The sequence below is a fragment of the Otolemur garnettii genome, unplaced genomic scaffold (genome assembly GCF_000181295.1).
Source record: "Otolemur garnettii isolate 467f Iridium unplaced genomic scaffold, OtoGar3 scaffold00118, whole genome shotgun sequence".
Taxonomy (NCBI): domain Eukaryota; kingdom Metazoa; phylum Chordata; class Mammalia; order Primates; family Galagidae; genus Otolemur; species Otolemur garnettii.
Window position 1 is genome coordinate 2,797,966 of NW_003852513.1, and position 19,064 is coordinate 2,817,029.

The 19,064-nt window shown below is 42.1% G+C and overlaps 1 protein-coding gene across 2 annotated transcripts in view; it reads right to left on the minus strand.

The window, feature by feature from the left end:
* BACH2 (BTB domain and CNC homolog 2) overlaps nucleotides 1-19,064 on the minus strand; it is a 374,844-nt gene that overhangs the window by 154,002 nt on the left and 201,778 nt on the right. The window contains exon 1 of one of the 2 annotated variants that reach the window (XM_023517706.1): nucleotides 6,351-6,868. The exons of the other annotated variant lie outside the window; for it this stretch is intronic. The gene's annotated coding sequence lies outside the window, so the exon portion shown is untranslated. Of the gene's footprint in view, nucleotides 1-6,350; nucleotides 6,869-19,064 lie in introns of those variants that run through there. 2 annotated transcript variants of the gene reach the window in all.

The window sequence follows — 19,064 nt, forward strand, 5'->3', positions numbered from 1 at the left end:
AAGTTTTGTTACTTTCAATTATACAAATAGAATTTTCTTTTCTTTCTTTTTTTTTTGAGGCAGTCTCACTATGTCGCCCTTGGTACAGTACCATGGCATCACAGCTCACAGCTACCTCAAACTCTTGGGCTCAAGTGATTCTCCTGTCTCAGCTTCCTGAGTAGCTGGGATTACAGGTGCCCGCCACAACACCTGGCTATTTTTTTTCTTTTTGTGTAGTTGTTGTTTAGCAGGCCCAGGCTGGGTTCGAACCCACCAGCTTCAGTGTATGTGGCTGGCACCTTACTCACTGAGCTATGGGCGCCAAGCCTAGAATTTTCTTGATGGCCATATTGTTTGGATTGTGACGAGGGAATAGGAGGATTCGGCTAAATCAGCCTTTCCCATTCTGCCAAATCACCTCACAGTATATTTATTGCTAATTTTTAAATAACTGGAACACAATAGGTGACTTAATACTAAAACCATCTTGTACATAATTGAATATTCCTTTTATGAGTCCAAAGGCTTACTGGAATTTTGCAGGACCTTTAAATATAATTTTTAGGTAGAATGTAGAAATGAAATGCCAGTTGATAGGAATTTCTACTGATAAAGACATTGGTGAGTCCACACCAGCATCTGTTTTTATAGGATTTGGCCTGTATAATTTGAAGAGAGAAAAATAAGCAAAGAGGAGATTGCTGTCCTACAAAATGACATCTAAAGTTATCATTTCTAAGTGTCATACACTTGTGGGATGTGATTAGTCCAGAGCACTGCTTATAAATTTGGAATTAGTTAGTTAAGTTGAAAAAAGTCTGGAAAAATACACAAAAGTACAAGTTAATAGGTAGATTGTATCTGGGTAGCCAGAGTATAGGTAACTTATTTTCTTTATTCCTTCCTGTTATTTTATGAATCATGCAGAATATTTAATCCTTTTATTATAAGGAAAATAAAGCTACTCTATTTTGATAAAAAGAAACAGTTATTCTCTGATTCTGGCTCTGCCTAGAAATTTAGGACACACTTAATACTTAGGACTCAGTATAATGATTTGGCCTGGTACAAATAAGGCATGAAATACCAGAAAAATCTGCTAGAAATAACAGATGTTAATTTCTAGTTAAGGACTCCTATATAAATCTTGCTATCCTGCAAAGCTTTGCAGATACTGTTCTGGGACAGAGGAGCAGAAACACATCTCCTCGTGACACATGGTCTGTGACTTTCCAGCTGTATTGAAGCTGCAAGCGCCAGGCTCTCACTTCATCAATTTAATCGGGTAAAGGGTACATGTTGGATCTACTAGTATAGAGTATAAATGTCTTAACACAATAATTAAGTAAATGAGATGAGGTATATAGTAACCAGTGTGATGTAAATGTTCCTAATTCTATATGAAATCAGCACATCGTACCCCATAAATGCATTAATGTATACATGATCTATGTATTTACAATTTAATAAAAAACAATTTAATGGGGTGTCCTTGCAAAAACACAGTGTCATCCCCCTGGGTTAAATAAGGGCTCAGAGAGACATGTCATTTCACTAGTGACGGGTGCATCCAAAAAAGAACACACAAATCATTTCTAAAAAATCAGCAGATTGGAAACTATTAGAGTCAATTGATAAGCCATTTGCACTACATCTGAGATCATTTGTTAGGCAGCTTTATAATACAACACAGCTTAGTTTATGTGGAGACTCACAGGAAATATCATTTGAAAGTTTTCATTTATATATTAGTGTATGTTACAGAGAATGAAAATTAATTTTGATGATCTCTTGAGAAGAACATAATCTGAATCTGTTATAAATCATATGTTCTTCAAAAAAGAAAAGAAATAGCACTGGCTTAAAAACTATGCAATTGGTTCCTAATGACTACAGGAGCTAAATACATAGGTTCATAAAATTATTTAACACATTTTTCTTAAAATAAACAATTTCAAAACTTTTAGAGGGCTTCATACAGAACATCTAACATTTAAACTTTCGTGCTGGAAAGGTGGCAAAACTTGCGGCTTCTCAAGAATAAAAGTGGATAGCATACTTTTCTATCCTCATTCAACACTTTTACATTATTATTAAGGCATGAGAATGAGTACAATCAAACCTCAGTTGATGAGACTATTTGAAGACAAGAAGACTTTTCCCAAAGCAGTTTCTTTTCCTCATTATAAAACATTAACCTTCCTCAGTGATTCAGCAGGTCAGTGTCATCAGCTACAAATATCCTCCAGGGTATATTCCCCACCTTTACTAAACACCAAAGCTGTCTTGTTTTCTGCATCTTCATCTCTAAAAAAGGGAAGTGGGGTGTGTGCAGTAGGGTGGGGTGTGTGGGAGGGAGAGGGTTGGGGGGAGTACAATTATTAATTCATGGTTCTCTTAGCTGGGTTCCAGGTAGCTAAGCCACTGCCAACATGAGTTCAGGGTCTGGAACCAGGCACGTCTGACCCTGGGAATCACGAGACCAGGAGAGCCCTGAGGGTCTGCCTCTGCTGGCTGTTTCAACCTCATGTCATTTCATCTGGACGACTGATGGTCTTTTCTGGGGTGAATCTGTGTCAGTCTATCCAAAAATTATGGGCTCTGAACTCCTGGGGTCGAATGTATTTTGGTTAGATTCCATATTTGCGCTGTGCCAACCTGATCTCAGAATGCCAGGAGGTGTGTGTAGGTGTCACAGAATAAGTAAGCCCTCCCCTATCTCTCCTTCAGACCTGCTGACCTGGATTCTCTTTTCTGCAGAAACCTTTAGTTCCAGTTTTTTTGATATTTTAGCAGTTCCCCATGGCAACTGGCTCAGAAACCTCTGCTGCTTTGCCCTGTTTTCAATACCTAAGTGAAATGTATGAGGAGTTTGTTTCTAAGCAGGTTTGGAAAGTCTGGTGTGAGAATGAGGGGACTAATTTATATACTTGCACTTCATTTTATGTCTGTTTTTGTTTATATCTTTCCTTAAAGCAAATACATAAAATAGTCATATACACTGTATATATAAAAAACTATATATAATTCTCCTATCATTGGGCCTGTATAGTAGATATTTACTTATGTGTGTATATATAATATACAGAGGATGCCAAAAAATGTATACATATTTTATGAAAGGAGAAAATTGTATTTAAACTGTAATACTCAACATGTACTGATACCAAAAGACGAATCTGAATCATAGTTGAGTACCTGTTACAACTGCGGAAGTCACATGTGACTTGAGTCTTACAATAGTTTTTTTCTTTCTTAAAATGTGTATATATTCTTTTTTGTACCTTGTATATAGAATCTTGACATTTTAAGGAGAAAGCAGGATAATTCAGGATAGTGGTTTTGAACTTTTTGAAACCACGACCTTAAGCACAGCTGTCAGGAATTCCCAGCCCTCATCAGCCCCAGGGGCCAGGTGTGAGGGTGAGAGAAGCAGAATGGGAGGAAACCGGGCTGCAGGTCCCCAAGAGAATCTTCCAATTGTTCTTAAAGGCTGGCTTTGGAGAAACACAAAATAAAAGGCAAAAATAAACAAAGTAGGGCCAACAGATGACCTCCTCGCAGGACTGCGTTCTCACTGTGCCTCATACACTGGGACTCTGCCATCAAACACCCGTCACTCTGCACTGTGTTCTTGAGGGAAGTGAGCCCTGGCATTCAGTTAAGCTATGAGAAAGTATCCACATCAAATGTGCCCTTCTAGCCACTTTCGAATGTATAGCTCAGCGGCATTAAGTGTACACACCCTGCTGTGCAGCCATCACCACCACTCAGCTCTAGAACTTGTCATTTTCCCAAACTGAAAAAAACTCAGTATCGGTTAACAATCCCCCACTCCTCCGTTCCCTGGCCTCCTGGGAACCACCATTCTGCCTTCTGACTTTATACATCTGACAACTCTAGGTATCTCACGTAGGTGGGGTCAGTGTCTGACACATTTCACTTGCCATCTTCAAGGTTCCTTCATGTGCTAGCTCACACCAGAATTTCCTCTTTTTTTTTTTGAGACAGAGCCTCAAGCTGTCCCCCTGGGTAGAGTGCCGTGGCATTACAGCTCACAGCAACCTCCAACTCCTGGGCTCAAGCGAGTCTCCTGCCTCCGCCTCCCAAGTAGCTGGGACCACAGGCGCCCGCCACAACGCCCGGCCATTTTTTGGTTGCAGCCGTCATTGTTGTTTGGCGGGTCCGGGCTGGGGATTCGAACCCGCCACCTTAGGTGTACGTGGCTGGCACCTTAGCTGGTTGAGCTATAGGCGCCGAGCCAGAATTTCCTCTTTCTAAAGGCTGTGTCTATACAGCACCTTTAGCTTATCTGTGTATCTTCTGATGGACACTCGGGTTGCTCCTACACTTTGGCATTATGAATGCTGCTGTGAATGTGGGTGCACAAGTAGCCTGTTCAAACCCTGACTTTCACTTCTTTTGGGCACACATCCAGAATTAGAACTGCGGGATCACACAGCAATTCTCTTCAGTTTTTTTGAGGAAATGCCACACTGTCTGGTTTTGAAGTTTTAAAAAATTAATAAACTTTACTTTTAAGAATAGTTTTAAAGCTGGGCATGGTGGCTCATGCCTGTAATTCTAGCACTTTGAGAGTCTGAGGGAGGAGGGTTACTTGAGTTGGAGACTGGTGTAGACAACATAGACAGATCCTGTCTCTGCAAAAGTAATTAACTGGATGTGGTAGTGTGTACCCACACTCCACGCCACTCTGGAGGCTGAGACAGGAGGATCACTTGAGCCTAGGAGTGTGAGGCCACAATGAGTTCCTCTGTACTCCAGCCTGGGTGACATAATGAGACTCCGTCTCAGTATAAAAAAGAGTAGTTTTAGTTTCATATAAAATTGAGCAGAAAACACAGAAGTTTTCCACCTCCCCATCCCCATGCATGCCTGATGCTCAGTTTTATAGAGACATTACAGGTGCGTGGTGACTGCCTGCTCTGTCCTAGGCTATGGGGAGTGACCAAGGCAGACCCTTCCAGGTCCAGTAGGAGCCTGAAGTCCTGATTTACCGGGGCAGTCACAGCATCCTTCTTTCCTTCCTGACGGATGGCAAAGGTCGTCATACAGGAAACCTGACATGTGAACATGGAGATCTGGGGATGGGCAATGCAGGACGGAGCACAGAGGAGCCTTTTGTCCAACTCCTTTCTTCACTTTCTAGTGATGATGCTTTGTTCACTAGTGACCTCCCTTCTATGCCTAGTGGTTGACACAGCCGGCGTTTGTGAAGACGGCTCATAAAGGAGAATGAAATCACTCACAGCTCCGCCAGCCCCAACACCAGTGTGGGGTGAGCATCATTGCAGACCTCGTCTGTCACCTACTGCTTTTTGTCTTATTTTCCTGATTCTGTGAGTTCTACTTTACACATGAGCATCTAAATCTATCTCCAGGTAAGGTTGACTGGTTAAAGGTTAAAGAAAAAGAAAAGTAAATCTATCTCCAGGATTTTTAAGTCTATTAACATTCAGGCAATAGATACGTTCTTTCATCACATATCTTGGCAGTTGCTTTATTAACAGTGATAATTCTCAATGCCAGGGTTATAATAAAAGAACTGTAAATCTGAAGTCCTACTTTGAATGATAACATTTACTATATCCAAGTCCAATATTATAAATCACAGTGCTTACTCATAGATTTAAAATGCCCAAAAATCTCTCAAGTGCTTCCTGGACAGCATCACTCATACTATTTTTATACTTGACATCAGCTCAGTGAAACAAGAAAAAAATGTTTAAAATTCTTACAGTAAAATCTCAGAAACACACAAAATGCACATCCTGTACACTCATAGTCGCACAGGTGCGTGTGCATGCGCGCTCACACATTCCCAAGTGTGTGTCTGTTTAGCTCAACTCGGCTACTTTCTTCTATTAATCTAATGATATTCTATTAATCTAATGATATTAAACACTGAAGTAATACAGTTTTCTACCTTTACCATTCATCCTTTCAATCACAAGACATAAAGCAGAGGTTCTCCAAGTGGGGTCCCTGGACCAGCTGCATCAGTATCACTTGGAAACTTGGTAAAAAAAAAAAAAAAAGCAAATTCCTGGTTTGTACCAGACCTCCAGATCCACCAAATCAGAAATCTGAATGAGGCATTCCCCACCCCCCAATCTGTACTTTAACCAGTCTCCATGTGATTCTGACATAAGCTGAAGTTTAAGAAACCGTGAGTTGGGGAATGGCCAATACCAGAGTCCAGCCTTTCCTCCTTTCCTCAATGGTAACTCTCAAAGCACTTTGTTAAAAAAATGTAACTCATGTGTATTTGGGCTGTTTGTTACTATCACCTAAGAAAACATTTATCATTGTTTAGTTAAGGAAAAGAAGGCTTAGTCCAGACTTACATATGATTTTTCCAGGTCCAATGCTGGCTCTGAGTCTTAGGAGGCAGGGGACTGGGTGCAGGGTGAGATGAGATAGCTCTGGCAGTCCATTCAGACCTGTACCCCAGAGCTTTGTGGGATGACCTGTGACAGGTTAGGGACAGGTCAGTGAGTGTCCACCTAAGTGGGCAGGAAAAATTGTCCATCAGCAGAGTAAACAGTGCATGTGAACGGTTCCCTTCCCTCCTGCTATCTTGCTTTTCACGACTGCCACACTAACGCACTGTGCCTCTGGCCGCGTACCTCCTGACCAGTGCACATAAGCTACGTGTGACACCACAGCCGGTGGCACCAATGCCTCAGCGGCATCAGGTAGAAGTGTTTTTCCTTGAGGTATTTCCTCTTCACTGCACACTCCCCTAAACCCCAAGGCAACTTGGTGATAGGTCCATGTTTAATCAGTTCTCTCCTCTGCCATCTCATGAATGTTTTCTGCTATCAAATCAACACCTCAGTTTGAAAAACACACGCGTGGCTGAGCGCAGTGACTCATGCCTGAAATCCCAACATTCCAGGAGGCTGAGGTGGGAGGATGCTGTGAGCTGTGAGAATGCTACTGTACTCTATCTGGGTGACAGTGAAGCTGTCTCAAAAAATAAAACAAAACAAAAATCCCACATGTGATTACTGCAAGGATAAGGAGAAGAGATTCAGGAAGCAAATATTCATTCAAAAATTCTGACCAAAATGATTCTCAGATGCCTCAAATGTGTTTATTTTTTAAATGAATAATATTTATCTTTTTCTGATAATACATACTTATTGTAGAACATTTGGAAAATACAGAAAAGTATATAGAAAAAAAGATCAGTGGTAATTCTGATGCTGACAAATCACAAAATAATGATATTTTGATGTATGGGTCCCTAATCCCTTCACTGAAACTCCTGGGGCAAGATACATTTCAGAATCTTTGTTTCCACTGAGTTTTGGTTTTCAGAGAGTAATATAATACAGCTACCAATTATTACCTATCACCCTCTGAAAGGATGGAGTAGCACCCCATCATTAACCATATTCTATGTTTCTGCACAAAAAATAGATGATTATTCTTATCGAGTGGAAAAAAATAGAGCCAACATTAGTTTAGGTCAGGTTTTTCTACTAGAGAAATGACAAAAGTCCTTCCCCCCCAAAACCCTCTTTTGAAAACTTTTGAATTTTGAATTAGTGATGAGGGCGTTGTCAGGTTCAGGGACCAGCTGTCAGGCTTGTGTTCCCTGGGTCTTGGTTCCCAGTACTGGTACAGTCAACGGACTATATGCGTAAGCTGACAGAAACATACAAGCCAGACAGCAAAGGTCAGTAAGCACAGCACATCCGAAGAGGGAGCAAGCCTGTCTCCTTGAGGGGAGGAGACCCCGAGTGTACACAGTGAACCCCCAGCTGGCAGAGAGCAGACTGCTCCAGAGAGGAAAGCAGCCCCCAGCATTACGGTCTGGTCTATGTGAATTCCTAATAATATGCTAAATATTCATGAATTTTGAAGAAGAGTTCCTGGAATGGCGAGTCCTTCCCATTTTTAAATTGTAAGTCAATTTCCAGGGGTGTCATGGAGGGGGTGGGAGTAACTTTTACTGTGCTAATGAAGGTAGATCAATTGAGGACATTTGTTTTAGTTGTCCTTTTCAGATACACAAACATATTCAGTTTCATTTCTATTGTTTCATTTAATTATGAAATGAAATGTGAGTTATATGAAGGTGAACAATGCCCCAAGTTATTGAAAATTATTCAAAAACATGCCAGGCATGATGGCTCACACCTGTAACCCTAGCACTCTGGGAGGCCAAGGCAGGCAGACTGCCTGAGCTCAGGAGTTTGAGAACCAACCTGAGCCAGAGTGAGACCTCGTCTCTAAAAAAAAAGCTGGGCATTGTGGCAGGTGCTTGTAGTCCCGGCTACTTGGGAGGCTGAGGCAAGAGACTCGCTTAAGCCCAAGAGTTTGAGGTTGCTATGAGCTGCGATGTCATGGCATTCTACCGAGGGTGACAAAGTGAGATTCTATCTTAAAAAAAATTTTTTTAAGACAGAGTCTCAAGCTGTTGCCCTGGGTAGAGTGCTATGGCATCATAGTTCACAGCAACCTCCAATTTGGGCTCAAGTGACCCCTTTGCCTCAGTTTTTCTATTTTTAGTAGAGATAGGGTCTTGGTTTTGGGTCTCTCACTGTCCCCCAAACATATTTTTTAACACCCATGTAACATTATATCCCATGTAATATTATTCCCCACAGAAATGCATCTTATTTGTTAAACTATTTCTTGTATTTGTTGAATTTCAGATTGTTTTCTTTCCTGTTATTGGAAAAACACTTTGCGGGACATATCTAAATATCACATTGTCTAGATTTCCGAGCATTTTCTTAGGTAGATTCCTAGAAAAAGAATTATTGAGTGAAATGGGACAAACGTAAGGGTCTGGGTGACTTTTAGAAACCATGCACCACTTTGCATCCCCCCAGCAGCAGGCCTGCCTATTGAATGCAATTACCAACTTTATCCCAGGCACTGAGAAAGACACTCGCACCTCACAGATCTTCACAAAATCCTACCAGTGATGACCAAACTTAGCAGATTTTATTTTTATTTTCCTTATGCAGAAGATGGTGAACAGCTTGCTGTTTTTCACATACTGAGAGACACGGAATCAATGTAAGTTTGCCTCATGGCTGTCACTGGCCAGGCTGAGGCGGATGTGGACACTGGGAGCTTGTAGCTGGGGCCTGACCATAGAGAAGGGCATGGGGGAGCTCACCAGGAACTCAGACCATCAGAAGAGAAAGTGCTGATCACCTGCGGGCTGACAGTTCACCTCAGAATGCTGAGGGTTGTGTTTCCCTCCCTCCTGGTGGTTTCCTATTTCTGGGACATTCTGCTGTTCCTCAGTATGACCTCAGACTGCAGAAAGAGATGTGAAGACAAAATCAGACCAGACCAGCTGGGGACAGTGACTGAGCCACGTGCACGCACTGTGCGTCACAAAGGTGCCAGGTGCCTCACAGGCACTGTCTCATTTATGCTGAGCACACTGGCATGAAAGGTAGTGGCAGCAAGTGTGACTGTATGTGCTCACTCCCATCAGCTGGTGAGTTTGGAGGAATTTGAGCTCGGGAATTTCAAGATCTATTCAAGCCTAGTGTCTCATTATCGCGATGACTCCAAGTCTAGATATAAATCACAAACCGCATTTTTTTCATTCTTTTGACAGCACCATATATAGCATATACACACATCAGAGAAAATGGTGTAAGTGGAGTCTAAGACAACACTTGATAATACTAAACTCTTGGAAGGTCCGACGGTGACAAAAGGGAGGCTCTGTCTCCTAGAGCACAATAGAGAGGGTCAGAGTCTGTCATGTGCATGTGACACAAAACAGGGAATACGTGAAGGAAGACACAGACACAACGCAGACCTTCAAAACACAAACATACATGCACGTTCCTCCCAAATGTCACCGCAAATCAGGACTGCTATCCAGGTCCTTGTATAGCTGTTTCTAATAACGTGTCTTTCTCGTTCCCCTTTGTATGTATTTTACCTCACAGGATAATTGGTGTAGAGAATGCCATGATTTTTATATGCCAATGAAAGAAAGATGAAGAGACATTTGTCATGCAGAAGGAAATAACCTCACTTCCTTATCTATAAACTCAATTTCTACACTCCCTGTGCACTACATTAATGGCTAAGGTCTGTGGGGTAAGGGTACAGAAAATCACAATTTTATTTTAACTGTTCATTTCCAACAATTTTATCTAGAAATAAGGGTTGTTTCTATCAAAATGACCAATAACGAAAAGACCACAGATATATCAAGAGGTGGTGTGTTCCCTTCACTGTGGCTTCTTTTTATGTTTTTAGTAGCATTTTCCTGATCATTGGTTTTCAAAGTGGGTAGAATGGCCTATAAATGATTTTTCTTTGCCACGATCAGCTATAAGGTTAATTTTACAAGCACACCAGGACTACATGGTGTGAAACACAAGTGATCACGGAGGAAACAACCCTGCAAAGAGGAGACTTTGTTTTTTCTAAAGAGTCTAATTACTTCCGGGGAAATCACAAAAAACAAACTGCCACTAATCACAGAAACCATTACCAGAAGCTCTTTAGATACTCAAACTATACAACTAGCATTTGTAAAGCTAATTACAAATTTGGATTCTCTCATTTTAAAAATAAACTTTGAAGCAACCCACTTTTGCTTCAGTGCTCAATCAAAAGTCTGTGCAACTGGCTTGCTGTCAAAGTAAGAAAAAAATAAATAAAGTGCATCACTTGAACAAAGTTATTACTGTCAGTGTCACTAAATCCTGAAGGCAAAATAACACACGAGCTAAAAAAATGAGTGGTGTTACACGGCTCCATTATCTCACATTTACAAAAAGAGCTGATGGTTCCCAGCGTAGGGATGGAGGCCTTTCCCTCTCAGCAGCTTTGTGGTGTTGGGCACACTGCTCACTGCCTCAGAGCCCAACACCTCGTACAGGTTTTCTTTTTTTTTCCTTTCTTTTGGAGATAGAGTCTCACTCAGTTGCCCTGGGGTTGAGTGCCTTGGTGTCATCGCTCAAAGCAACCTCAAACTCCTCATCTCAAGCCGTCACAATGCCCGGCTATTTTTAGAGACAGGATCTCACTCTTGCTCAGGCTGGTCCTGAATTCCTGAGCTCAAGCAATCCACCTGACTTGGCCTCCCAGAGTGCTAGGATTATAGGTGTGAGCCACAGTGCCTGGCCTCTCTCTCACAGGTTTTCGTGAAGATTAAATGAGTATGCATACAAGAGTGTTTTGCAAACTTATGCCTCTGTTTATGTGAGGAATAAAGATATTAATCCCCATTTTCTAGCTCAGAAAACTAACCTGGGAAGATACAACAACAATAACAGCAAAGTCCTGAGTTAAGAGATTTGAATTTTATTTCTGAATTGGCCACAAATTAGCCAAGTGACTCTAGGACTTGATTTCTTTGGTAAAATGAAGGGGCTGGATAAGATGACTTTGAGATCTTCTTGAGTCCAGTGGTTGTCTGATCAGGGAGTTGGCCGTGGAAGTTATGGGGGAGACTTAGGAACGACTCCTAGTAGTCCTTTCTGGAGGCCAAGGTACCATGAGGCCAAGGGTGGAACCCTCTACTCCGGGGGCAGGATCCTTGAGAAGCCCCCAGCCCTCGAGGATGGGACAGACAGTAACTAACTCATTTTGTTGGAACTGAGAAGAGGTTGAGTGAATCCTAGGCAAATGGCCAGGACCTCTGGGTCACTGGAAGGTGATATTGGAGGAGCTTAAAATCGCGTGTTTTTATTAACTGGTACAGATAGTTTTTTATTAGCTAGTTTTTATTAACTAGTACAGTTTTTATTAGCTAGTTTTTATTAACTAGTACAGATATTTTGACAACTGGTATAGCCGAGTAGGTATATGCCAATTGAAGGTGAGTCTTGCTGACAGTCTCACTGCTGTCTGCTACATTGTCTTAAAGAGATATCCACCTCCGTGGGCCACACACCTTTCTTGGTTGAATTCCCATAGCATGGGGGGAGATGTATAAAAGGCCTATTTTTGGTATTATGAGTGTACATTTGAATATTAAGACCACATAAAAATTTTACTTGGAAAAGACTGGGCTGGCAACTTAGGCTTCTAGTAATGACACTATTTTTTTTTTTACACAGATGGGTTTTTGTCATGTTGCCCAGGTTTGCCTCAAACTCATAGGCTCCTCAAGTGATTATCCTGCCTCAGCCTCTCGAGTAGCTGGGACTATAGGTGCACAGCACCACACCTGACCTATTTGCTAATGGTATTCTACCAGTGCTAATGCAAGTTTTGTGATGATGTAAATGTTCAGTATCTGTGCTGTCCAATGTGGCAGCCACCCGCCACATGTGGCAACTGAGCCCTGGAAACGTACCTATTGTCAGCAAGAGACTAAATTTTAACTTTAATCAATTTACGTTAATTTTGGTTAAACAGTCACATGTGGTTAGTGGTTCCCAGATTGGAGAGTGTAGCCCAGGCTGCCTCACTCACTAGTTTTCCTGGACTTGTTTCAGACCCCAGGACAATACCCAATACATTTGTTTGTGAGTTATTACTTCCCTCCTCCAAGGTACTGGGTACAGTTTGGGTGTCTCAAAATAAGGGTGAATAAGAGAGCCACAGACACTGCCTGCCCTCCTGGCATTTTGCGGCTAGACTGATTTCTGAAGAGCTCACAAAGTGAGCTGGTGAAGTGGCTCACCAGACTGCTCTTAGGAAGAGGGGGGTGAAGGTAGATGGTGACGCTACACTAAGCATGAAAGTGCTGCTTTTTTCATATCGTCATATTTACTGTTAGAGAAGCTGGGGGAAAGTTTAAAAAGAAATATAGAATGGTTCCTATTCATTCACTTACAAGTAAAGTAACATATCCCAGATAGGGGAAGTTATCTGTAAGTAGTTACCTCTTGCATAATCTTACACTTACTTAAAAGGAAAAGTCAGAGGAACCCATATTCTTAAGTTAAAAAAGGAAATGATATTTAATTACAGCAACAGGCATAAAAAGTACAACTGGGTCTCCAGCTGCAAACAGTGGGCAAGGGATTGTTTATACCAATTAGGTGTGAAATGATCAGGCTTTCTGGAAGGTACTTCTTGTAGAAGTTAAGGTTGACTGCATTCTTTATCCCTATAACTCAATTCTTAGCTAGGATTTTCTTAGTGGCTTTAATAGGATTTGATGAGCAACACCCTAGAAAAAACAGGTGGAAGTATTTTTATCTTCTGCGCAAATCTAATACTAACAACATAATTCTAAGAAACAAAAAAGTGGCTTAATCATCTTCCACTTTCCAGTATTGCTCCTTACGTCCTCTTAACAATTCTTTCCTATCCTAATTGCCTCTCCCTTTCTTACCAGGATTTGGAATGATGCAAAGAACACAAAACAAAATGTTCAGAATTGGTTTATGCTCCTGTTTGAACCCGAATCCAAGTTTGTTTAACCTTCAAAGATAAGACATCGTGCTTTAGGATACAGAATCCTTAAGCTGACTTTCTCCACTGTGTTTAATACGATCATGTGGGGTGAAAGATTCACCCCACCTGCCAGTGTGCAGCACACCAAGGGGATTGTACATGGGAGACACCAGTGAGCTGATCAGAATTCCTATCTTCAAAACACCTCTTCTGGACACCCAGCCCCAAATCAGACTCTAGATTTTTAGGGACAGTAATGATTCTTCCACATCTACACACACTCTCAATCACTTTTCCCTCTGAATTCAGTAGAAAGACAAATTAAAGTGGTTAGAAAACAAGAGTTCAAAATTTAGTTTCCAAAATACAAACTGTCCTTTCTTATCTACCAAGAAGGGTCAAATCTCAAATGTTTTGCTGGCCCCAGGATGTATAAAATGTGACTGAGAGGCTGAGGACAGCTTTGGAGACAGCACACTAACTGTGAGTGGCCCTGGAGTCTCTGTCTACACAGAAACATCAAATGCAGTACCCAGTCACACACTGGTTTATGGCCAGAGGGTTTCAAACAGAAAGAGGTCAACTGATGGTAATTTTTTTGAAATTTAGGGATGAATTAAAAAAAAAAAATCTACTTTTCAAAGGGACTTTAAACAGTCACTTATATAAGACAGTAGACCTCTGAATCATAGATCTTGTGCTTTTGTGTCTTGTTCTATTGGCCGGGGGAGGTGAAGTAAGGAAATGGCTTCCTCACTGCAACAGAGAAGGGAGGGGGAAGGAGATGCAGCCATTTCAAACAGGATGGAGAAAATTAAGATAAAACAGTTTCTAAAGTTGCCACTTACAAGAGTTAACTGCCAGGACCAAGTTATCCTAGTTGGAGAACTTTGGCAAGAAAAAATTCACTTCTTCAACATTCATGATGCTTAAGTTCTCAAATGCAATGGAGAGGTTATCAGATTTTCACTTCTATCAGACAAAGATGGTGCAATCAGAACTACTTGCCACTAACAATTCAGAAAAAAGAAAAAGCAAATAAGAAATAAGCAATGAAAATAGATAACGTGAAATAATTTGGGGATTTGTGTAGACTTTATACATAATAAACGGAGTACTAGCCTATACTGAAGCATCATCTCTAGTTACATTTACTGAAAACTTCATTTGCCAGAAATGGTGCTAGGAGTATTGTAGGCATTATTAGCCCACCGGCTGGGTGAGAGAACCCTGGCTCAGAGAGCCGAGGTGCCTTGCCCAAGGCCACACTGCCAGAGAGGGGGCAGCTTGTACTGACGCTAAGCACGGTTGTCTCTGAAGGATACCCAGTGCCATCACTACGACTTGGAGAGATGACATCCCTCCCCGCAAAAGGAAACATGATCATTTTCCCCATGGGCTCCCAATAAAATTTCAAAGTGAAGTGACAACGCTGCAGGTCTACAGCAATTTAATTATTTGTGTAGATTGGTTGATTAGCTTGTTAGTGCTACATGCTTGTTTCACAAAGTGCAATCTTTTGCCTCTCTGCCTTGAATTTCCTTCCCTGTGTCCTTAAGCCCAAGTGGTTCCTTCTCCCCCATGAGGTCTAGTTCAAATATGTTACCTTTCTCAGAGACACTGTCCCTCTTACCATGCTCTGTCTTCTCCCCAACAGCTATGCATGACCCTGTTTGGGGCCATCAGGGGATAATAAAACCCACCTTTGTTTTCTGTGTAATGCCTGTCTTCCCTCTAGATTTATGTAAGACTGCTAGTGGCAGAGACCTCGCTTCTCTTCACCACCCAAGCCTGGCACTGAGAGAAGTGCTTGGCACAAGCATGGTGAGTGAATACCCGAGCACAAGAAGGACAGCAGGGTCAGCAGACTGTGGTGGCAGAAGCAAATGGAAGGATTGGGATCTGCCTGCCTTCATGTCCCAGGCCAGGGTTCCTCTGCTTTCAGCTGGAACCCTGACTGTACTAACCCCATGCTAGCCCTCAGCCCTCCTGTCCACCTATCACCCCTGGACACCCCGCTGGGGCTCTGCTTCCTGCTGCTTCTTTCTTCCTCTCATGACAAACTCAGCTTCTCTCTCTGCATTTAATCTCTATGTTCCTACCATTTGCCTTGTATTAAAATCAATTGTGCTTAATCTGGCCGTGGTCCTGTACCCTTCAGAGAATCTGGGGCTGCAGGCCTGCCCCATGGTTCCCATAACCACAAAGCACTGTTAGGGCTGACTCCGGGCTTGCTGCCTCCCTGACCCAGCCAGGCACCTGGCTCCTCCTCTGCCCTCTGTCCTGAGCCACCTCGATCCTCTTTCCCATCATGTCCAAGCTTATGAACGATTCTTGGTAGGCTGAGAAAGAAAGAATAGGGAGCAGAGGAAAGCTGGAACCACACAGGGTTTTCGTACTGTTCTGCAGACCTGTTATTTTATTCTATTTTTTTTGAGACAGAGCCTCAAGCTGTCCCCCGGGGTAGAGTGCCGTGGCATTACAGCTCACAGCAACCTCCAACTCCTGGGCTCAAGCGAGTCTCCTGCCTCCGCCTCCCAAGTAGCTGGGACCACAGGTACCCGCCACAACACCTGGCTATTTTTTGGTTGCAGCCATCATTGTTGTTTGGCGGGCCCAGGCTGGATTTGAACCTGCCACCTTAGGTGTATGTGGCTGGCGCCTTAGCCACTTGAGCCACAAGCGCCTAGCCCAGATCTATTATTTTAATAGTGAGTTTAAACCACGGATCAGCAGAGCTGAAAAGGTTACTTGGGATCGCTGAGGCCAACACCTCCTCATTTTCCTGAGGAAGAGACAAGATGTGGGGAGAAGATGGAAGAAGGAGAAGGCAGAATTTATTGAAGGCTTAACATCTGTTTCCAGACATGCCACCAGGTCCCTCAGGCAGTGAGTGACAGAGCAGGAAGCACAGCCCTTAACCGCACACGTCTGTTCCACACAGGCTCTGGCTTACCCCTCACATACTCACAGCGTGCATGGGAAAGGGCTTAACATTTACCACATAAAGATATTTGGAGTTCTTACATCCAAAGGTAAAAAATTATCCAATATACTTTTTTATTGTGGTAAAATATGCAAAACATAAAACTTAACCATTTTACTCACCTTTAAGTGTTCTCCCAGTGGCATTAAGTACATTTGTTTTGTTTGTACAATCCCTACCAGTATCCATCCAATACATTTTTAAGTATTTTCTAAATAGCAAATCTAAAATAAGATTGGAAAAGGGCAAAAACAAAAAAGTAGAAAGAAAAGACAGGTATTAAATAAATTTGGGAGGTTGCGTGTCATCTGACAAAACTTCTCATACAAACTGGGTTCTCTGTGACACACATTCTTCACTGTCTTTCCAGTCGGGAGACTGGAACTGTGAGCATAACTAAGTGCCATCGGGTGATAAGGTAGTTTCTGTTGTTTCTCCAGGTCCAACACTAGTTGTATCCACTTACAAAAACATTATGCAACCCAGGACATCATGGCCTCCCACACCCTCCCCATAGAAGCACAAGTAAAGCAGCATTTCTCAGAAAGACAGTCATTGCCATTGCACTGCACAGCGTTGAGATGAGCCGTCTCCGTCACTCCAGTCTGTTTCTGAACAGGGTTTAAAAGTGTTGGCATGGAGGACAAAGAATGTCCCTTAGCTACTCGGCATTTATATCAGCTCCAAAATATATTTAGCAAGATTTCTTTATTTTTTCCCCCTTCCCTTCTTGGTTTAATGACATCAAATGTACCAACATCCTGTCTCACCTAATCCCCTAACGAGTTCTATCAAATGCCAAGACAGAATCAGACAGGAGTGCAGGCAGTGAGATCACTCACTAAGAATTCATTTTTATTCCAAAAATTAGGAGTGTCAGACCATTTAACACAATCTATCATATGGCTAGAAAATTAGCCTGGCACTTCAAGCAAGAGAAACATCTAATACATTTGAAAGCTTTCTTCTTGTCATAGATCTTTTAAAAACCCCATGACTATCTCCCCAGAAAAAGACAAATATAGACAAAACATCTGCACACAACAGCAAGGGTTTGAGGGCCCTTGAGAGCCTATCCAGGGATCCCCTAAGAGTCCATAAGCGCAAGTTCAAAACTGCCCATAAAGGAACTCCAAAAGTTCACTTGGGGCACATGCCCTATACTGGCTCCTGGGCCCTGGAGTGCCCCAGTGACTTCTGGCTTCTGGGCCCTGGAATGCCCCAGTGACTCCTGGCTCCTGGGTCCTGGAGGCCTCCAGTGACTTCTTCTAGTGCCACTCTACTCCCTAGATGAGAAATGGATTTTCTTGTTTTAGCTTTAGACACATCCCTGTGTGGCTTCTGGGCAAGATTATTGTCAACAGGGTTGTACCCCTCACAGGGTCAGCCAGCCACTCTGGGAAGGTCCACTCCTTTTACAAGCTGGGACATGCTTGCTGTGCCCTGATGCTCTCAGGTTCTGCTCTTTGCCTTGACATCTTGGACCTTGTAGGCCCTCTGTCTTCCTGTCTCTTTCTTTATTGGTCCTCGTGGTACTCTGACATATACAAAATTAAACCTGATTTTTTTTTTTTTACTATGACAGTAACAGTGTTCCCCATGTATGTAATTCTTTTGCTTTTTCTCTAAAAGCATCCTTTAAATGTCAGACCTTTGCCCTTGGAAGTACTCTGCCTGCCTGTCCCAGCAGCAGGTCTGCCTGCTGCCGGGTTTTCCACCTGGAGCCACAGCACAGACGGTGGGATGAGCCTCAAGGCAGAGAGCCCAGGTCTAATGCCAACACACTGGCTGACTTGCTTTGGCCAATTAATTTAATCAAAGGCTCAATTTCTTGATATAAACAAATAAGGATGATAATAGGAAACTAGAGGGTATTTTTTTAAAAGTAAGATCAGATGAGTTAATTATGTACAATTCCCGAGACATAAAGGGTAGCTAGTAAATGGTGGTGCCCCTTTCTTTCCTCCCTAACTCTTCACACACGGGATTTAGCATACCTTGTATGTTTTACTTTAATTAATTAATTATCTAATTAATTATTTCAACATACTAAGAGGCTGAACCAGAAAAATCCCTGCATAGTTAAGGCAATTCTTGGTAATAAACACAAAATCACCCTACTGGACTTTAGGCTTTTTTACAAATCCACAGTGATAAAAACAGCATAGCATTGGGACAAAAATAGAGACATAGACATCTGGAACCGAATAGAAAACCATGAGATAAAACTAACATCTTACAGCCACCTAATATTTGATAAACGAAACAAGAACACACACTGAAGAAAAGAATCCCTATTGAATAAATGGTGTTGGGAGAACTGGATATCCACGTGAAAAAGACTGAAACTGAACCCATACCTCTAACCACTTACAAAAATTGATTCAAGATAGATAAAAGATTTAAATCCAAGGCATAAAATAATAAAAATCCTTGAAGAAACTGTGGGAAAAACACTTGAAGATATGGGCCTGGAGAAAGATTTTATGAAGACTTCCATGGCAATTGCAACAACATTAAAAATAAATAAATGGGGGCAGTGCCTGTGGCTCAAAGGAGTAGGGCACCAGCCCCATATACTGGAGGTGGTGGGTTCAAATCTGGTCCCAGGCCAAAAACTGCAATAAATAACTAAATAACTAAATGGGACTTAACTAACTGAAAAGCTTCTGTACAGCTAAGGAGACAGCAATTAAAGCAAACAAACAACCTCCAGAACAGGAAG